Genomic DNA, 17,419 nt, shown 5'->3' on the forward strand with positions numbered 1-17,419 from the left:
TCATCATCTGGACCCATGGAAAAGAAGCCCTTGAGGAATTCCACCATGATTTCAACAATTTCCATCCCACCATTAACCTCAGTCTGGACCAGTCCACACAAAAGATCCACTTCCTGGACACTACGGTGCTAATAAGCGATGGTCACATAAACACCACCCTATACCAGAAATCTACTGACCGCTATTCCTACCTACATGCCTCCAGCTTTCATCCAAATCACACCACATGATCCATTGTCTACAGCCAAGTTCTAAGATACAACCGCATTTGCGCCAACCCCTCAGACAGAGACAAACACCTACAAGATCTCTATCAAGCATTCTTACAACTAGAATATCCACCTGTTGAAGTGAAGAAACAGATTGACAGAGGCAGACGAGTACCCAGAAGTCACCTACTACAGGACAGGCCCAACAAAGAAAGTAACAAACGCCACTAGCCGTCACCTTCAGCCCCCAACTAAAACCTCTCCAGAGCACCATTAAGGAGCTACAACCTACCCTGAAGGATGATCCCTCCCTCTGACAGATCTTGGGAGACAGGCCAGTCCTCGCTTACAGACAACTCCCCAACCTGAAGCAAATACTCACCAGCAACCACACAACAAAAACACTAACCCAAGAACCTATCCTTGCAACTAACCCCAGTGCCAACTCTGTCCACATATCTATTCAGGGGACACCATCATAGGACCTAATCACATTAGCCATGTCATCAGAGGCTCATTCACCTGCACATCTACCAATGTGATATATGCCATCATGTGCCAGCAATGCCCCTCTGCCATGTACATTGGTCAAACTGGACAGTCTCTATGCAAAAGAATAAATTGACACAAATCAGATGTCAAGAATTATAACATTCAAAAACCAGGCGGAGAACACTTCAACCTCCCTGGACGCTCAATTACAGACCTAAAAGTCGTAATTCTTCAACAGAAAACTTCAAAAACAGACTCCAAAGAGAAACTGCAGAACTGGAATTAATTTGCAAACTGGACACCATTAAATTAGGCTTGAATAAAGACTGGGAGTGGATAAGTCATTACACAAACTAAGAACTATTTCTCCATGAAAAGGAGTACTTGTGGCACCTTAGAGACTAACCAGTTTATTTGAGCATAAGCTTTCGTGAGCTACAGCTCACTTCATCGGATGCTGTAGCTCACGAAAGCTTATCCTCAAATAAATCGGTTAGTCTCTAAGGTGCCACAAGTACTCCTTTTCTTTTTGTGAATATAGACTAACACGGCTGTTACTCTGAAATATTTCTCCATGCTAATTTTTCCCCTACACCCTCTTGTCAACTGTTTGAAATGGGCCATCGTGATTATCACTACAAAAGTTTTTTTTTCTCCTGCTGATAATACCTTACTTGATTACTCGTTAGAGTTCGTATGGTAACCCCTATTTTTTGTGTTCTCTCTCTGTGTGTGTCTTCCTACTATATTTTCCACTGCATGCATCTGATGAAGTGGAAACCTTATGCCCAAATAAATGCCATGAAAGCTTATGCCCAAATAAATTTGTTAGTCTCTAAGGTGCCACAAGTACTCCTCATTCTTTATGCTGACTTTTTATGATACTTCATTAATAACTGTTTTTCTGAAGTACTTTGCTATAATTATTTCAATACCTCCTACACTCATACCTGCTGCCCCTTCTGGCTGGTTAATTGCACTATTTGAAACTGCACCTAAAATTACACCCTTCCTGGGAGCAAGATTCAAAACTGCCTAAGGAAACCCCATTAGGTTTCAAGTGCAGTACAAGTAGGGAGGTGAGGGAACAGCACAGGGGCATCAGAGCTTCTCCTTTGTCCCAGGGAGAAGGGTCTAGAGGGCTAGAGTAGGGGGGCTAGTTGTCATGACTCCTGGGTTCTATTCCTGGCTGTGAGAGGAAAGGGGTGTCTAGTGGATTAGAGTGGGGCCCTAGGAGTCAAAGAGAAAACCTCTCCCTTTTCAGCTTCAATGCACATTGAACAAGAACATGGCTTCTCATTTCTTAGGTTCTGATGCCATCATGTGGGCATTTCATTTCACTTCTTATTGTTAAAAGGTTTGGGTACTTTGCACAGAAACGTTATTTCCTGGGGAGAGAAGGAGAAGTGGAAGCTGCATTGATTTAATCCTCTGAAAAATAGATAGGGATTAAAATATTCCCCAGACAGCTCAGTCCCACCCGTCCCCCCTCGCTGCTGCCAGTGTAGCTCATTTCTGTCCCACAGCCCCAAGAACTGCTGGGTGCAAGTCCTGGGCCTGAGTGAAATAAATGTAGGGGTGACTCTGCCTGCCAAGACTTTTCAGTAGAAAAATTCAGACACAATACCATGCCTGGTGAAGGAGACACAGATGTGTTGTTTGGTTGTTTTTCTCATTTTAAATGTACTTGATCATTTCCATGGCAAAAATATTTGTACAAGACCATGAAAAAAGGAAGAAACCATGAAAATACCCATGGGGGAGAGGGGGGTTTCTGAGAGCCAGGGTAGAGATGGAGATTTTTATGATAGGGGGAGAGGCCAAAGTAGGGCCCTTAGCTGGAGCAAAGCAGAAGGTTTTTGGTGCAGTTTCATTTTAACCAGGCCCACATCCTGTAGTCCCTACTTCCCCACCCCCGCAACATGTGACCTCCAGCCTCCCCACTGACAAAGCCACCTGTGACTCCTGAGCCAGCCTGTGATGTTATTAACTTGAACTGGGACCATATAGAACATTGTTACAACCAAGGTCCTGTAGTGGCACCAAATCTTATTTAAAGGGGGTCAAATGAGGTCAAATTGAAGACAAGGTGATGGTTTGCTGGTTATAGTTTTGTTGTCTAGATGTGGATATCATTTTTGTAGTTGAAGTTATGAATATTGGCTCTCTACTGTCTGTATTTCAAACTTGTGCTACTGCTTTTGGGTGACACCCCAGACAAGTTGATGTCAGCTCCGCCTAGCCTGCTTGATGGCCCATTAAGGACCATCAGCGATACAATTGACCCAGTGAGAGAAGGCAGACATGCCTTGGGACTCAGCAAGGTGTGCAGGGACCTGCCTATAGACAGAACTCTGAGGTTTTTCCAGGCCATGGGATGGGCAGCTTGTCTTTGGGACAAAGAGAGAGACCACACGGCAAGAGACTGTAAAAAGCTGCTGCAGCTCCTCCATCTTGTCTTCAATCCTGCTTCATACCTCTGGAGGGACTTTGCTGCACTGAAGCTTTGAACCAAGGACTGAAAGACCCATCCCAGCTGGGGATGTTCTCCAGAGACTGGATTTGAACCTGGAGTTTATTCTATCACTGCTGCAAGCCTGAACCAAGAACTTTGCCATTACTGTATGTAATTGACTCCATTTAACCAATTCTAGCTCTCATCTCTATCTTTTTCCTTTTATGAATAACCCTTTAGATTTTAGATTCTGATGGATTGGCAACAGCGTGATTTGTGGGTAAGATCTGATTTGTATATTTACCTGGGTCTGGGGCCTGGCCCTTTAGGATCAAGAGAACCTTTTTTTCTTTTACTGGGGCATCGGTTTTCATGACCGTTTGTCCCCATAATGAGGCGATACTGGGAAATTGGAGTGTCTAAGGGAATTACTTGTGTGACTTGTGGTTAGCCAGTGGGGTAAAACCAAAGTCTTCTCTGGCTGGGCTGGTTTTGTTTGCCTTGGTGTACCCAGAAACCCCAGCCTTGGGCTGTAACTGCCCTGCTTGAAGCTATTTGTCCTGAATTAGCACTCGCGGTTGGGTCCCGCCAGAACCAGCATCGTTACACAGTCCTACTGGTCTGGCCCTCCTCCCCACTGTAAAACTGCAGAGCTCCCAGCGCTCACTCTCCTAGCTGGATCCCCTGACAACCAGAGCTTTCCACAGAACTGCTGTGGTTGCTCACCTGGGTGTCTGTTCAGGACAGCTACTGGCTTCTCCTCCGAATGCAGCTGAGAAATGACTCACCCTTCTCTAGATTCTCTCCTGTGAGCTCTGAGAAGCAGGATGGGGCCTGCATGGTCAAGTCCATGCAACATTCCCCTTTCATCCCAGCCCTGGGATGTCACCGGTTGCCACCTGTCCCCTGGCAGCAGCAAAGGATGTTTCCCACCATCCAGGAGACCTCGGTCTGGGGTCAGCTTCAGGCATCTCCTCTCTTCTTTCTTGGAATCAAGGTCACATTTCTACCAAGAGTTAAAGGAGGCCGAACCCCCAGAGTCTGGAGCAATGTCACAAGTTCCCAGTGTTTCCATGGAAGAGAATTTATTAAATCCCAGATGAGTGGAGTTAAATCAGCTCTCAGCCTAAGTCCTTTGCTCTTAATCCTGAGGATATTGTCTCACCGTGGGGCCATTTCCCGCCTCTTTTTCATACAGAAGCACAATTTTCTTTGCACAGACGCAGGAACAGCAAGATCTTTCTTTCCCTTGTGCAAAGCAGGGTGTCAAATTCCATGGAAACAATGGACAAGCAGGGGGCCCTGGGCACATCCAGCCCTGGCCGTGAGATGTTCCTTCCCCTCTTTCTTTATGCTGCTACAGTTATTACATGGAATGTCTGGGATGGGGGAAAAAAGCTGAGTTCACTCAAGGTTGAGGGGAAAAATGACCCTGAAAATCTCAGGCCCTCAGGGAAACCCCAACCCTTGCTACTGGGGTCACTGAGGTGCTGGGGATTTGAGTAGGAATGGAACTATCTGAATTGTCCAGGTGGGGAATGAATAACAATCTACAACTAGATCCACCTCATTAACCACTGACACAGGCTAATCATGCTGCAGATAGAAGGGAAACTGGGAGCGATTCTTTGCCGTCAGCCATAGAAACAGTGACCCAGTTGCACTGCAGTGAATGTGCTGGGGAAAGCTGAACTTTAGAGGCAGGTGGAAATAGTAGGTCCTAGAAACAGCTGGAGCTCCCCACACCATTTCTGCCACCAGGGTCAGGGATTGAGCTGTTCACAGAGCCCCCCTCCACCATGACCTTGCAGCAGGTAATTGCAGCATCACCCTCCCCAATGCAGGGGAGAGGGACGATTGTAACTCTGCACCCTGAGTCCAGGGCAGGCACTCTCTCTCCCCCACACATAGAATCTGGCCCTGCTGCAAAGTGACCCCTATGAACCAGCAACCTCCACGAGAGCATGATCGGGGGGAAAAGGGCTTCCCATGAAGCTTGTAAACCACTGGATGCATTGGAAAGAGACAGGCTCTGAATGTGACAACCAGCAGATAAGGTCAGTTTGGGGATGTAGCTCAGTGGTAGAGCACATGGTTTGCATGTATGAGGCCCTGGGTTCAATCCCCAGCATCTCCAAGTTTGTCTTTTACCCTGCTGCTTGCTCATGCCCAGCTGGGATGTGGTCCACCAGTCTCCCTGCACAAGTTTCAATCCTGAGCAGTGAGGGCAAAGTGCCAATTGCATGGAAGGTCTGCGGGGGTTTCTGCTCCTAAATCAGCTGGGTGCTTTTAAGATTCCCACCCACTGGACTGCTTGATGAGGAAGGAGAAGGGAGAATCCTCCAGGATTGGAGGGAAGGGTCCCATCAGCACAGACTGAGGGGCAAGGACACGGAGGGACAGTCAGTGCTGAGAGAGATCAGTGATTTACACAAGACAGGAGACACTGTCCCTTTAGGGGACAGGAGGTGAGGGCAGCTTGTTTACATGATGCTGATGATGAACAGAAAAAAGGCTGGAGTCAATGAAACGTGAGAGCATAGAAGGGGAAGGAGAAGGGTAGCTCCACAGAGGTACTCTCATATACCCCAGTTCATAAGAACGGCCACACTGGGTCAGATCAAAGGTCCATCTAGCCCAGTATCCTGTCTTCTCACAGTGGCCAATCCCAGGTGCCCCAGGGTGCCACAGGTTGACTGAGTGTTATGTGAAAAAATGTTTCCTTTTGTTTGGTTTAAACCTGCTGCCTCTTCCTTTCATTTGGTGACCCCTAGTTCTTGTGTCAAGAGGAGTAAACAACACTTCCTTATTTACTTTCTCCAACCCAGTCATTGTTTTATAGACCTTTATCATCTCTTTTCCAAGCTGAAAAGTCCCAGTCTTATTAATCACTCCTCGTATGGAAGCTGTTCCATACCCCTAATAATTTTTGTTGCCCTTTTCTGAACCTTTTCCAATTACAATATACCTTTTTTCAGATGGGGTGACCACATCTGCACGCAGTATTCAAGATGTGGGCATACCATGGATTTATATAGAGGCACGCTGGCTTGTCCTAGATAGAGAGAATAGACAAACAGGGACCCAGACCCCAACAGTGATCCCATGGACAAGAACCTGGTTGGGAGTGGGGTGAAGGTTTTCTTTGGACAAAGGGGAGCTGAAATCCCTCAGTGTCATGGAATTTAAGCAATGCAAGCTTCAAACCCTGCATGGCTGTGGGTTGAGGTGCATCAGTAGAAGGTTGGGCTGGAGGAACCTGGAGAGTACATAGGTCCTAATCTATGTTTCTGCTTGGGGTTTTTTTGGTAGGTTAAATGAATGCAGCCTCTGGTCTGGTCTCTCACAAGGGCGTAATGTTGCTTTGCACAATGAGAAATCTTGGGAAAGGATTGAAATGAAATGGAAGCAGCTTATGGTGGCAGAACCTAAGGAATAAAAAGCCCTTTGATTCTTGTGTGTGCATTGACTCTGAACCGGAAGTGTAATTTTTCTTCCTTTGTGCCTGCAGCCAGTAAAATATCAGGACAAACTCATTTCAGTGATTGTGACACTGGGTTTCAGGAAGTTTTGATCTTATTAAAATGTAATAAGCATGTTACACTTGTGTTTTTAAAGGTGTCTTCTCCAAGCAATTCCAAGTTGTTCTTCCCACAGCTAGGTGATGGTGGGAAGCAGGGGATGTCTCCAGCCTGTGGGGGAATCTCTCTGGGCCCCAGTGTTAGTTCTCCATTCTTTTTCCCCTTAACCACGCAGACACCCTCCCCCATACCCACCCATTATCAATGTTACATAGGAACATAAGAACGGCCATATTGGGTCAGACCAAAGGTCCATCTAGCCCAGTGTCCTGTCTTCCGACGGTGGCCAAAGCCAGATGCCCCAGAGGGAATGAACAGAACAGATAATCACCAAGTGATCCATCCCATTTCCCATTCCCAGTTTCTGGCTAACAGAGGCTAGGGACACCATCCCTGCCCATCCTGGCTAATAGCTATTGATGGACCTATCCTCCATGCACTTATCTTGTTCTTTTTTGAACCCTGTTACAGTCTTGGCCTTCACAACATCCTCTGGCAAAGAGTTGGGGGTTCCACAACCACCACTCCCAAGAGAAGGAGGCGGGTGGTGGTGGTCGGGGACTCTCTCCTCAGGGGGACTGAGTCATCTGTCTGCCGCCCTGACTGGGAAAACAGAGAAGTCTGCTGCTTGCCAGGGGCTAAGATTCCCGATGTGACAGAGAGACTCCGAGACTCATCAAGCCCTCAGATCGCTACCCCTTCCTGCTTCTCCACGTGGGCACCCACGATACTGCCAAGAATGACCTTGAGCGGATCACTGCGGACTACGTGGCTCTGGGAAGAAGGTTAAAGGAGTTTGAGGTGCAAGTAGTGTTCTCGTCCATCCTCCCCATGGAAGGAAAAGGCCGGGGTAGGGACTGTCGAATCGTGGAAGTCAGCGAATGGCTATGCAGGTGGTATCGGAGAGAAGGCTTTGGATTCTTTGACCATGGGATGGTGTTCCATGAAGGAGGAGTGCTGGGGAGAGATGGGCTCCACCTAACAAAGAGAGGGAAGAGCATCTTTGCGAGCAGGCTGGCTAACCTAGTGAGGAGGGCTTTAAACTAGGTTCACCGGGGGAAGGAGACCAAAGCCCTGAGGTAAGTGGGAAAGCGGGATACCGGGAGGAAGCACAGGCAGGAACGTCTGTGAGGGGAGGGCTCCTACCTCATACTGAGAATGAGGGGCGATCAGAAGGTTATCTCAAGTGCCTATATACAAATGCACAAAGCCTTGGAAACAAGCAGGGAGAACTGGAGGTCCTGGTGATGTCAAGGAACTATGAGATGATTGGAATAACAGAGACTTGGTGGGATAACTCACATGACTGGAGTACTGTCATGGATGGTTATAAACTGTTCAGGAAGGACAGGCAGGGCAGAAAAGGTCGGAGAGTTGCACTGTATGTAAGAGAGCAGTATGACTGCTCAGAGCTCCGGTACGAAACTGCAGAAAAACCTGAGTGTCTCTGGATTAAGTTTAGAAGTGTGAGCAACAAGGGTGATGTCATGGTGGGAGTCTGCTATAGACCACCGGACCAGGGGGATGAGGTGGACTAGGCTTTCTTCCGGCAACTCACAGAAGCTACTAGATCACACACCCTGGTTCTCATGGGCGACTTTAATCTTCCTGATATCTGCTGGGAGAGCAATACAGCGGTGCACAGACAATCCAGGAAGTTTTTGGAAAGTGTAGGGGACAATTTCCTGGTGCAAGTGCTGGAGGAGCCAACTACGGGGGGAGCTTTTCTTGACCTGCTGCTCACAAACCGGGTAGAATTAGTGGAGGAAGCAAAAGTGGATGGGAATCTGGGAGGCAGTGACCATGAGTTGGTTGAGTTCAGGATCCTGACACAGGGAAGAAAGGTAAGCAGCAGAATATGGACCCTGGACTTCAGGAAAGCAGACTTCGACTCCCTCAGGGAACTGATGGGTATGATCCCCTGGGGGAATAACATGAGGGGGGAAAGGAGTCCAGGAGAGCTGGCTGTATTTCAAGGAATCCCTATTGAGGTTACAGGGACAAACCATCCTGATGTGTCAAAAGAATAGTAAATATGGCAGGCGACCAGCTTGGCTTAACAGTGAAATCCTTGCGGATCTTAAACATAAAAAAGAAGCTTACAAGAAGTGGAAGATTGGACAGATGACCAGGGAAGAGTATAAAAAGATTGCTCGGGCATGTAGGAATGAAATCAGGAGGGCCAAATCACACCTGGAGCTGCAGCTAGCCAGAGATGTTAAGAGTAACAAGAAGGGTTTTTTCAGGTATGTTGGCAACAAGAAGAAAGCCAAGGAAAGTGTGGGCCCCTTACTGAATGAGGGAGGCAACCTAGTGACAGAGGATGTGGAAAAAGCTAATGTACTCAATGTTTTTTTTGCCTCTGTCTTCACGAACAAGGTCAGCTCCCAGACTGCTGTGCTGGGCATCACAGCATGGGGAGTAGGTGCCCAGCCCTCTGTGGAGAAAGAGGTGGTTAGGGACTATTTAGAAAAGCTGGACGTGCACAAGTCCATGGGGCCGGACGCGTTGCATCCGAGAGTGCTAAAGGAATTGGCGGCTGTGATTGCAGAGCCATTGGCCATTATCTTTGAAAACTCGTGGCGAACGGGGGAAGTTCCGGATGACTGGAAAAAGGCTAATGTAGTGCCCATCTTTAAAAAAGGGAAGAAGGAGGATCCTGGGAACTACAGGCCAGTCAGCCTCACCTCAGTCCCTGGAAAAATCATGGAGCAGGTCCTCAAGGAATCAATCCTGAAGCACTTACACGAAAGGAAAGTGATCAGGAACAGTCAGCATGGATTCACCAAGGGAAGGTCATGCCTGACTAATCTAATCGCCTTCTATGATGAGATTACTGGTTCTGTGGATGAAGGGAAAGCAGTGGATGTATTGTTTCTTGACTTTAGCAAAGCTTTTGACACGGTCTCCCACAGTATTCTTGTCAGCAAGTTAAAGAAGTATGGGCTGGATGAATGCACTATAAGGTGGGTAGAAAGTTGGCTAGATTGTCGGGCTCAACGAGTAGTGATCAATGGCTCCATGTCTAGTTGGCAGCCGCTGTCAAGTGGAGTGCCCCAAGGGTCGGTCCTGGGGCCGGTTTTGTTCAATATCTTCATAAGTGATCTGGAGGATGGTGTGGTTTGCACTCTCAGCAAATTTGCGGATGATACTAAACTAGGAGGAGTGGTAAATATACTGGAGGGCAAGGATAGGATACAGAGGGACCTAGACAAATTGGAGGATTGGGCCAAAAGAAACCTGATGAGGTTCAACAAGGATAAGAGCAGGGTCCTGCACTTAGGACGGAAGAACCCAATGCACCGCTACAGACTAGGGACCGAGTGGCTAGGCAGCAGTTCTGCGGAAAAGGACCTAGGGGTGACAGTGGACGAGAAGCTGGATATGAGTCAACAGTGTGCCCTTGTTGCCAAGAAGGCCAATGGCATTTTGGGATGTATAAGTAGGGGCATAGCCAGCAGATTGAGGGACGTGATCGTTCCCCTCTATTCGACATTGGTGAGGCCTCATCTGGAGTACTGTGTCCAGTTTTGGGCCCCACACTACAAGAAGGATGTGGATAAATTGGAAAGAGTCCAGTGAAGGGCAACAAAAATGATTAGGGATCTGGAACACATGACTTATGAGGAGAGGCTGAGGGAACTGGGATTGTTTAGTCTGCAGAAGAGAAGAATGAGGGGGGATTTGATAGCTGCTTTCAACTACCTGAGAGGTGGTTCCAAAGAGGATGGTTCTAGACTATTCTCAGTGGTAGAAGAGGACAGGACAAGGAGTAATGGTCTCAAGTTGCAGTGGGGGAGGTTTAGGTTGGATATTAGGAAAAAGTTTTTCACTAGGAGGGTGGTGAAACACTGGAATGCGTTACCTAGGGAGGTGGTGGAATCTCTTTCCTTAGAAGTTTTTAAGGTCAGGCTTGATAAAGCCCTGGCTGGGATGATTTAATTGGGGATTGATCCTGGTCTGAGCAGGGGGTTGGACTAGATGACCTCCTGAGGTCCCTTCCAACCCTGATATTCTATGATTCTATGATTCAAAAGGGGCTAGATGAGACTAGAGGAGATTTTCTTCCTGTTAAAATGTTCTGGATTCTCATTGCTAAAAAGCTCCATTGTCAGTTAGATTTGAACCATCAGCCTTTTATTTACCACCCAGAGGTGCTAACCAAAGACACAGGTAACTGCCTACTTCCCAACTTTGCCTAAGAAGCATCTGTGGTGATGCAACTGGTTTTAGTGGAGGGGGGAACACTGCTGAGGTTATGAGTTCAGGCCTCACCCAGAGCATTTGTTTTCATAAGCCATGTACCTTCCCCCACTTGCTTTGCCCAATTCACATGGAAAGTGCCGTACTAGGGTGATAAGAGTAAATTCTGAACTCTGAAATGCGGAGGTTGGCCCATAGATTGGGATAAGGGGTTTGAAGAGAAAAAGCTCTAAGTGTGTAAACCAGTCTCCAGGGGCTGGTACGGTAAAACTCCTTAACAGGGAGCCATTGGTGGGAGGGGGTTTCACTTCCTCTGTTAAACATACTGAGAGGTATTTTAAGATGAAGATAACGCCATGGCTAACCGTTGACTGGCATGTCCTGGGTTAAAGAAAGAAAGGGACCTAGGGTTAATAGTCTGAAGTATTCGCGTTACTGTCACTGTCTGACCTCACTTCAGTGCGGAGCAGGTTTGTACTTTGCTGAGTGGTGCACAGACTCCTGGAGAGCTGTGGCAGCTGTTTCCATGGCAGAGAGCCTGGCCCTTGGGAGACTTTCTGTTTTGAAGCAATTCAATAAAATAACAGTGGAGCTACAATGTCCTGTGCAAAATTTCAGCCCCCCGGGTGCAAAAATGCTATTTTAGGATTTAAAAAGGAGGCTTCCAGCGCAAGGACACCTGATCACAGAACTCAGTGGGGGGTGTAACAGCTGTTGACTCTGAGGGTCCTGGGCTAAATCCACTTGCAGGTGGAAGCCTTTTGATTTATTTGATCAATAATGAGTAAGGCGATGATTTAATCACAGGTATTTTTAATAAATGTCATAGACACATCACGGGCAAGAAACAAAAAATCATTGCCCATGACCTATACCATAAATACCCCGCATTGAATCTTGGGGAGCGGAGTCCAGGGGATCCGTGGCACCAGCTGTGGGGGCCCATGGCATCACCTGCAGAGGGAGAAGATCCAGGGGCCGGCTGCCACTCCAACTGCTGCTGGGGGGGAGCCCCAGGGGCCAGCTGCTTCTCTGACCACCCCAGGAGTGCTTACTGGGAACCACTGAGCTGCGGCTACTCCTGCTGCCCTCAGAACTGCTGCTCAAGCAGTTCCCAGGGCCAGCTGCATTGGCCACTGCTCGGGTGGTCCCCAGGGCCAGCTGCTTGGGTGGCCCTGGAGTCAGCCACAGTGGCCACTGCAGAAGTGAGAGGTCACAGGAAGTCACAGAATCCATGACTTCTGCTACCTCTGTGACAGACACGGATCCCTAATAATGAGACAAACCCATCCCTGCTGTGACTGCAGTTCCTGGAAGAGAAGAGAAGAACAGAAAGTGAAGAGAGAAGGAAAAAGAGAAACTCCCTGTCACCTCTCTCCCCTGCTCCCTCCCGCCTTGTATTCTGTAACCCCATCCCACTGGGTTCCCTGTGCTGATGCCATGGGGATGACACTAGAGTTCTGGGGATTTGGGGTGGGGGGAAAGGGGCTCTTCACTTTTCAACAATTCACACGAATTTGTCTTTGGGCTGAAATTTCTCTTGTGGGACATCTCAGTCAGAGCTGTGCCCCACCCCCTTTAGTGGGGGGCAGGTGTAAATTGCAGAGTAGGCAGAGAAGTCTCCAATAAAGGGTCATATTGTTCTTGTGACTGGTTCTGACCTTGGTCACACGTCCTCTGACACAGGATCATGTGCAGAACATGGAAGCTCTGGCTTTTCCTAAATGCTGTAGAGTGTGAGTCCCTGGGAAAGGGCAGGATGACAGGGAGCAAGAAGAGAAAGCCAGCGACACTGGAGATGAGAAATGCGGGGAGAAGAAAGAGACAGAGAACATACAGAGAAGCAATACATGATTGAAGCAGAACAAGTGTCCCAACTCGAGCTTGCTCATCACAGGTGTTCAGAGAGACGGGTAGTTGTAGGTTTTCCACAGCGTCAAGTCTGAACTTTGATTCTAGCAATGTGAATTGAAATATCAAGGGGATCTTCACATACTTGTTCTCTTTCCCCCCGGCTCCCTTTTTAGTATTAATTTTTATTTTTAAATCTTTCTCTTACACGTGATCTTCTCTTTCCCTAACTGTATTGCAATTTGGGTGGGTTTTTTTTGTTTTGTTTTGTTTTTTGCCTCCCTTTTGCTCATGTCATTATAACTGTAACAGCAAAGAAATCTGCAGGAGCAAAAACTGACTCAAAACTTTATTTCCCCATCATAAAACATCGCACACAGCTGGAATCAGAACATGGAAGGCAAGGGGATGGGAGATAGAGATTTCCAAGTGTTCTGTCTTTCTCAGATGACACATTCCAGCCCCTTGTATGCCTCCATCCTCTATGATCTGCTGGGCTTTGAGAAATGTATTGTCTCATTCTATTAATAATGTGATTATACCACAATGTGACTGAAATTAAACCACTTCCAGACAAGGAAACAACAAAGGAGTAAAGGCATTATTGTGTTGACTGGGAATTGAACTCAGGTCAACTCTTTGGAAAGCAGCTATACTCACCATTATACCACCAACATAGCTGGCAGAAGCAGCTTTCCTGCAGGGTATGGGTGCTAGCAAAGGGGGTGACACATGACCATGTAGAGTGAACGGGCTGGAAGCTGCTTGACAGCTGGGAGCAGAGTCACCATCCCAGAGTGACTGAAGGGAGCAAAGGTGAAAACAGAGCTCATTGGGAGCTGGCCCCACACCCAACCCGCCCCTAGGAGAGGGGAACTGAAGCTCAACTTCAATCATAGAAAAATCTTCCCTGAGAAGGAAGGGGACAGCTTGTTTTAAAGACAAGGTTTGTGTTTGTTCCTGCTACATACAGAGGGGCTGGACAGTGCTGATTCCAGCCCCAGACTCCAGGACGATAAGGAAAAAATTCAGGCTGCCAGTGACCTGCAGGAGGGAGATGATTTTTTGACAGTGATTGTCATAAATATAAAGGGAAGGGTAAACCCCTTTGAAATCCCTCCTAACCAGGGGAAAGCTCCTCTCACCTGTAAAGGGTTAAGAAGCTAAAGATAACCTCGCTGGCACCTGACCAAAATGACCAATGAGGAGACAAGATACTTTCAAAAGCTGGGAGGAGGGAGAGAAACAAAGGGTCTGTGTGTCTGTCTATATTCTGTCTTTGCCAGGGATAGACCAGGAATGGAGTCTTAGAACTTTTAGTAAGTAATCTAGCTAGGTACGTGTTAGATGATGATTTCTTTAAATGGCTGAGAAAAGAATTGTGCTGAATAGAATAACTATTTCTGTCTGTGTATCTTTTTTGTAACTTAAGGTTTTGCCTAGAGGGGTTCTCTATGTTTTGAATCTAATTACCCTGTAAGGTATCTACCATCCTGATTTTACAGGGGGGATTTCTTTATTTCTATTTACTTCTATTTTTATTAAAAGTCTTCTTGTAAGAAAACTGAATGCTTTTTCATTGTTCTCAGATCCAAGGGTTTGGGTCTGTGGTCACCTATGCAAATTGGTGAGGCTTTTTATCCAACATTTCCCAGGAAAAGGGGGGTGCAAGTGTTGGGAGGATTGTTCATTGTTCTTAAGATCCAAGGGTCTGGGTCTGTAGTCACCTAGGCAAGCTGGTGAGGCTTTTTACCAAACCTTGTCCAGGAAGTGGGGTGCAAGATTTTGGGAAGTATTTTGGGGGGGGAAAGACGCGTCCAAACAGCTCTTCCCCAGTAACCAGTATTAGTTTGGTGGTGGTAACGGCCAATCCAAGGACAAAGGGTGGAAAATTTTGTACCTTGGGGAAGTTTTGACCTAAGCTGGTAAAGATAAGCTTAGGAGGTTTTTCATGCAGGTCCCCACATCTGTACCCTAGAGTTCAGAGTGGGGGAGGAACCTTGACAGTGATGGACGCCTCATCTTAAAGGCCTTTGTTTGCCTCCTTCTAGTGACTGGTACAGGAATGCAGCTCCCACTCCTTGGTCTCTCCTGAGGAAATAATGTTTCTGTGCAAAACACCAAAGCTTTTAACAGAAAGGAGGGAAAGAAAATGGCCACAGGATGGGACCAGGACATAAGGAATGAAACGGAAGATGCTTCTTCCATGTGTATTGATTTTGAACCTTGTTGTTTGTGATGTTGGTGTATCCATGTTAGTCCCAGGACATGAGACACAAGGAGTGGGGGTCACATAATATCTTTTAAAGGACCAAGGTTGGAAGTGTTATTTACTCCTTCTCATAACACAAGATCTAGGGGTCACCAAATGAAATGACTAGGCGGCAGGTGTGAAAAGAACAAAAGGAAGTATTTCTTCACACAACGCAGTGTTAACCTGTGGAACTCTTTGTCAGAGGATGTTGTCAAAGCCAAGACTAGAACAGGGTTCGAAACTGGATTACGTAAGTTCATGGAGGACAGGTCCATCAATGGCTATTACCCAGCATGGGTAAGGATGGTGTTCTATCCTCTCTTTGCCAGAAGCTGGGAATGGGCGACAGGGGATGGATCACTTGAGGGTTCTGTTCATTCCCTCTGGGCACCTGGCATTGGCCACTGTCAGAAGACAGGGTAGTGGGCTAGACGGACCCTTGCTGTGACCTAGTATGGCCGTTCTTATGTTCTAACTTCTGTTTGTGGAAGAGACAAACTTTGGGTCTACACAGAGCTGAAGAAGAGTTCTGGGTTAGCTCCAAAGCTCGCCTTCACCAACAGAAGCTGGTCCACTAGAAGCTCTGACCCTCAGCTGCCTTGTCTCTCCTGGACTCTGAAAAGTGTTTTCTCTCAACTCCCTTTGGAGAGAAGTTAAGTTTTCCCTCTGGAAAATCATAAGGCTGAAGCACTTATATTGATTGTGATACTAGGATGGAAGGATTATTTAATAGTGTAAATAAATGAATCTAAACCTGAGCTTCCTGTTTTGAAACTGTTTTTCCCAACTCAGTTCCAAATTCTCTTCTAGAAAGGCCTCCAAGACGTATGCCCATGCCAGCAGAAGTGGCAAGGAGAAAGCCCCCTAGTACTACTCTTAGTCCCTGGTGGATTGTTCAGTGGCAGAGGAAGTTGGTTAGTTTGGTGCTGAGAAAGCTGCCAGGAAAGGTCTCTGGGCACCAGATCTCCCTGCTTCTTCCAGCACACCCCTGGCACCTTACCTGCCCCAGTCACTGCTGTAGGAGTATCCTACATGCACTTAGCCAAAAGCCTTTCACAGTCTTCTTAGTGAAATTGGTAGTATATCAGTCTCATAATCTGAAGGTCCTGAGTTCAAGCCTCAGAGAGCACAGGTGGTTTTGCTCCCTGCTTCAACTTTTCTAAAGGAAACCCCAGAGAAAAGAAACTGGAGCATACTGTCTTCTGTACACCCTCCCACCCATCTTACACACAGGAGACTTTTCTAAGACATTAACTCTTCCTTCTCCTTTATGATTCTTTAATGCAGCTGGAAATACCAGTTCCTTGAAGCCCCTTTCCTCAGAGAACACAACCACAGTGCTGTGAGAAAGCTGGAGGCTGCCAGGTTGTCGTGGGCGAGTAGTTAAAGGGATGCACTAAAAATCTAGCAGAGTCATTCCCCTCCTCTCCACCTCCAACCAGCTTTGAATCTTGATAACTGTGATGCTCCGATTCCACTGCCTCAGCATCCTCGACCCCCACTGGAGGCCGCTGTAGAGTCCTTAGACCCCTGTTCATATTTCAGACCCCAGCCGGTGCAGCATCCCTGCCCAGCAACTCACCATCTGCCCCAGGAGAACCAGCTGGTGGGCTGCACCCACAGGCATTTATACCACTTCCCTCAGAGCAGCTGTTGGCAGTTAATCCCCACATAAGACTCGGGGGAAGGAGCTGGGGATCACTTATTTCTTCCATACATCGAGTGTCACAGTGTTTGAACGCATTCTCTCTAAAACTGATTTAAATTTAGAGCCCCTCCCCCATTTCTGATTTATAAGTGCCTCATTCCTGTACATAAAACGTAAGAACAGCCATACTGGGTCAGACCAATGGTCCATCTAGCCCAGTGTCCTGTCTTCCAAGAGTGGGCAAAGCCAGGTGCTTCAGAGGGAATGAACAGAACAGGTCATCATCAAGTGATCCATCCCTGTTGCCCATTCCGAGCATCTTTACAGATGTGAACACAAAGAAACTTTTGGGAACCACTTGCAGCTACTTAGAATCATAGAAGATTAGGGTTAGAAGAGACCTCAGGAGGTCATCTAGTCCAACCCCCTGCTCAAAGCAGGACCAACCCCAACTAAATCATCCCAGCCAGGGCTCTGTCAAGCCGGGCCTTAAAAACCTCTAAGGATAGATATTCCATCACCTCCCTAGGGAACCCATTCCCATGCTTCACCACCCTCCTAGGGAAACAGTTTTTCCTAATATCCAACCTAGACCTCCCCCACTGCAATATGAGACCATTACTCCTTGTTCTGTCATCGGCCACCACTGAGAACAGCCGAGCTCCATCCTCTTTGGAACCCCCCTTCAGGTAGCTGAAGGCTGCTATCAAATCCCCCCTCACTCTT

This window comes from Lepidochelys olivacea (genome assembly GCF_965140295.1).
Source record: "Lepidochelys olivacea isolate rLepOli2 genome assembly, chromosome: 28".
Classification (NCBI taxonomy): Eukaryota; Metazoa; Chordata; order Testudines; family Cheloniidae; genus Lepidochelys; species Lepidochelys olivacea.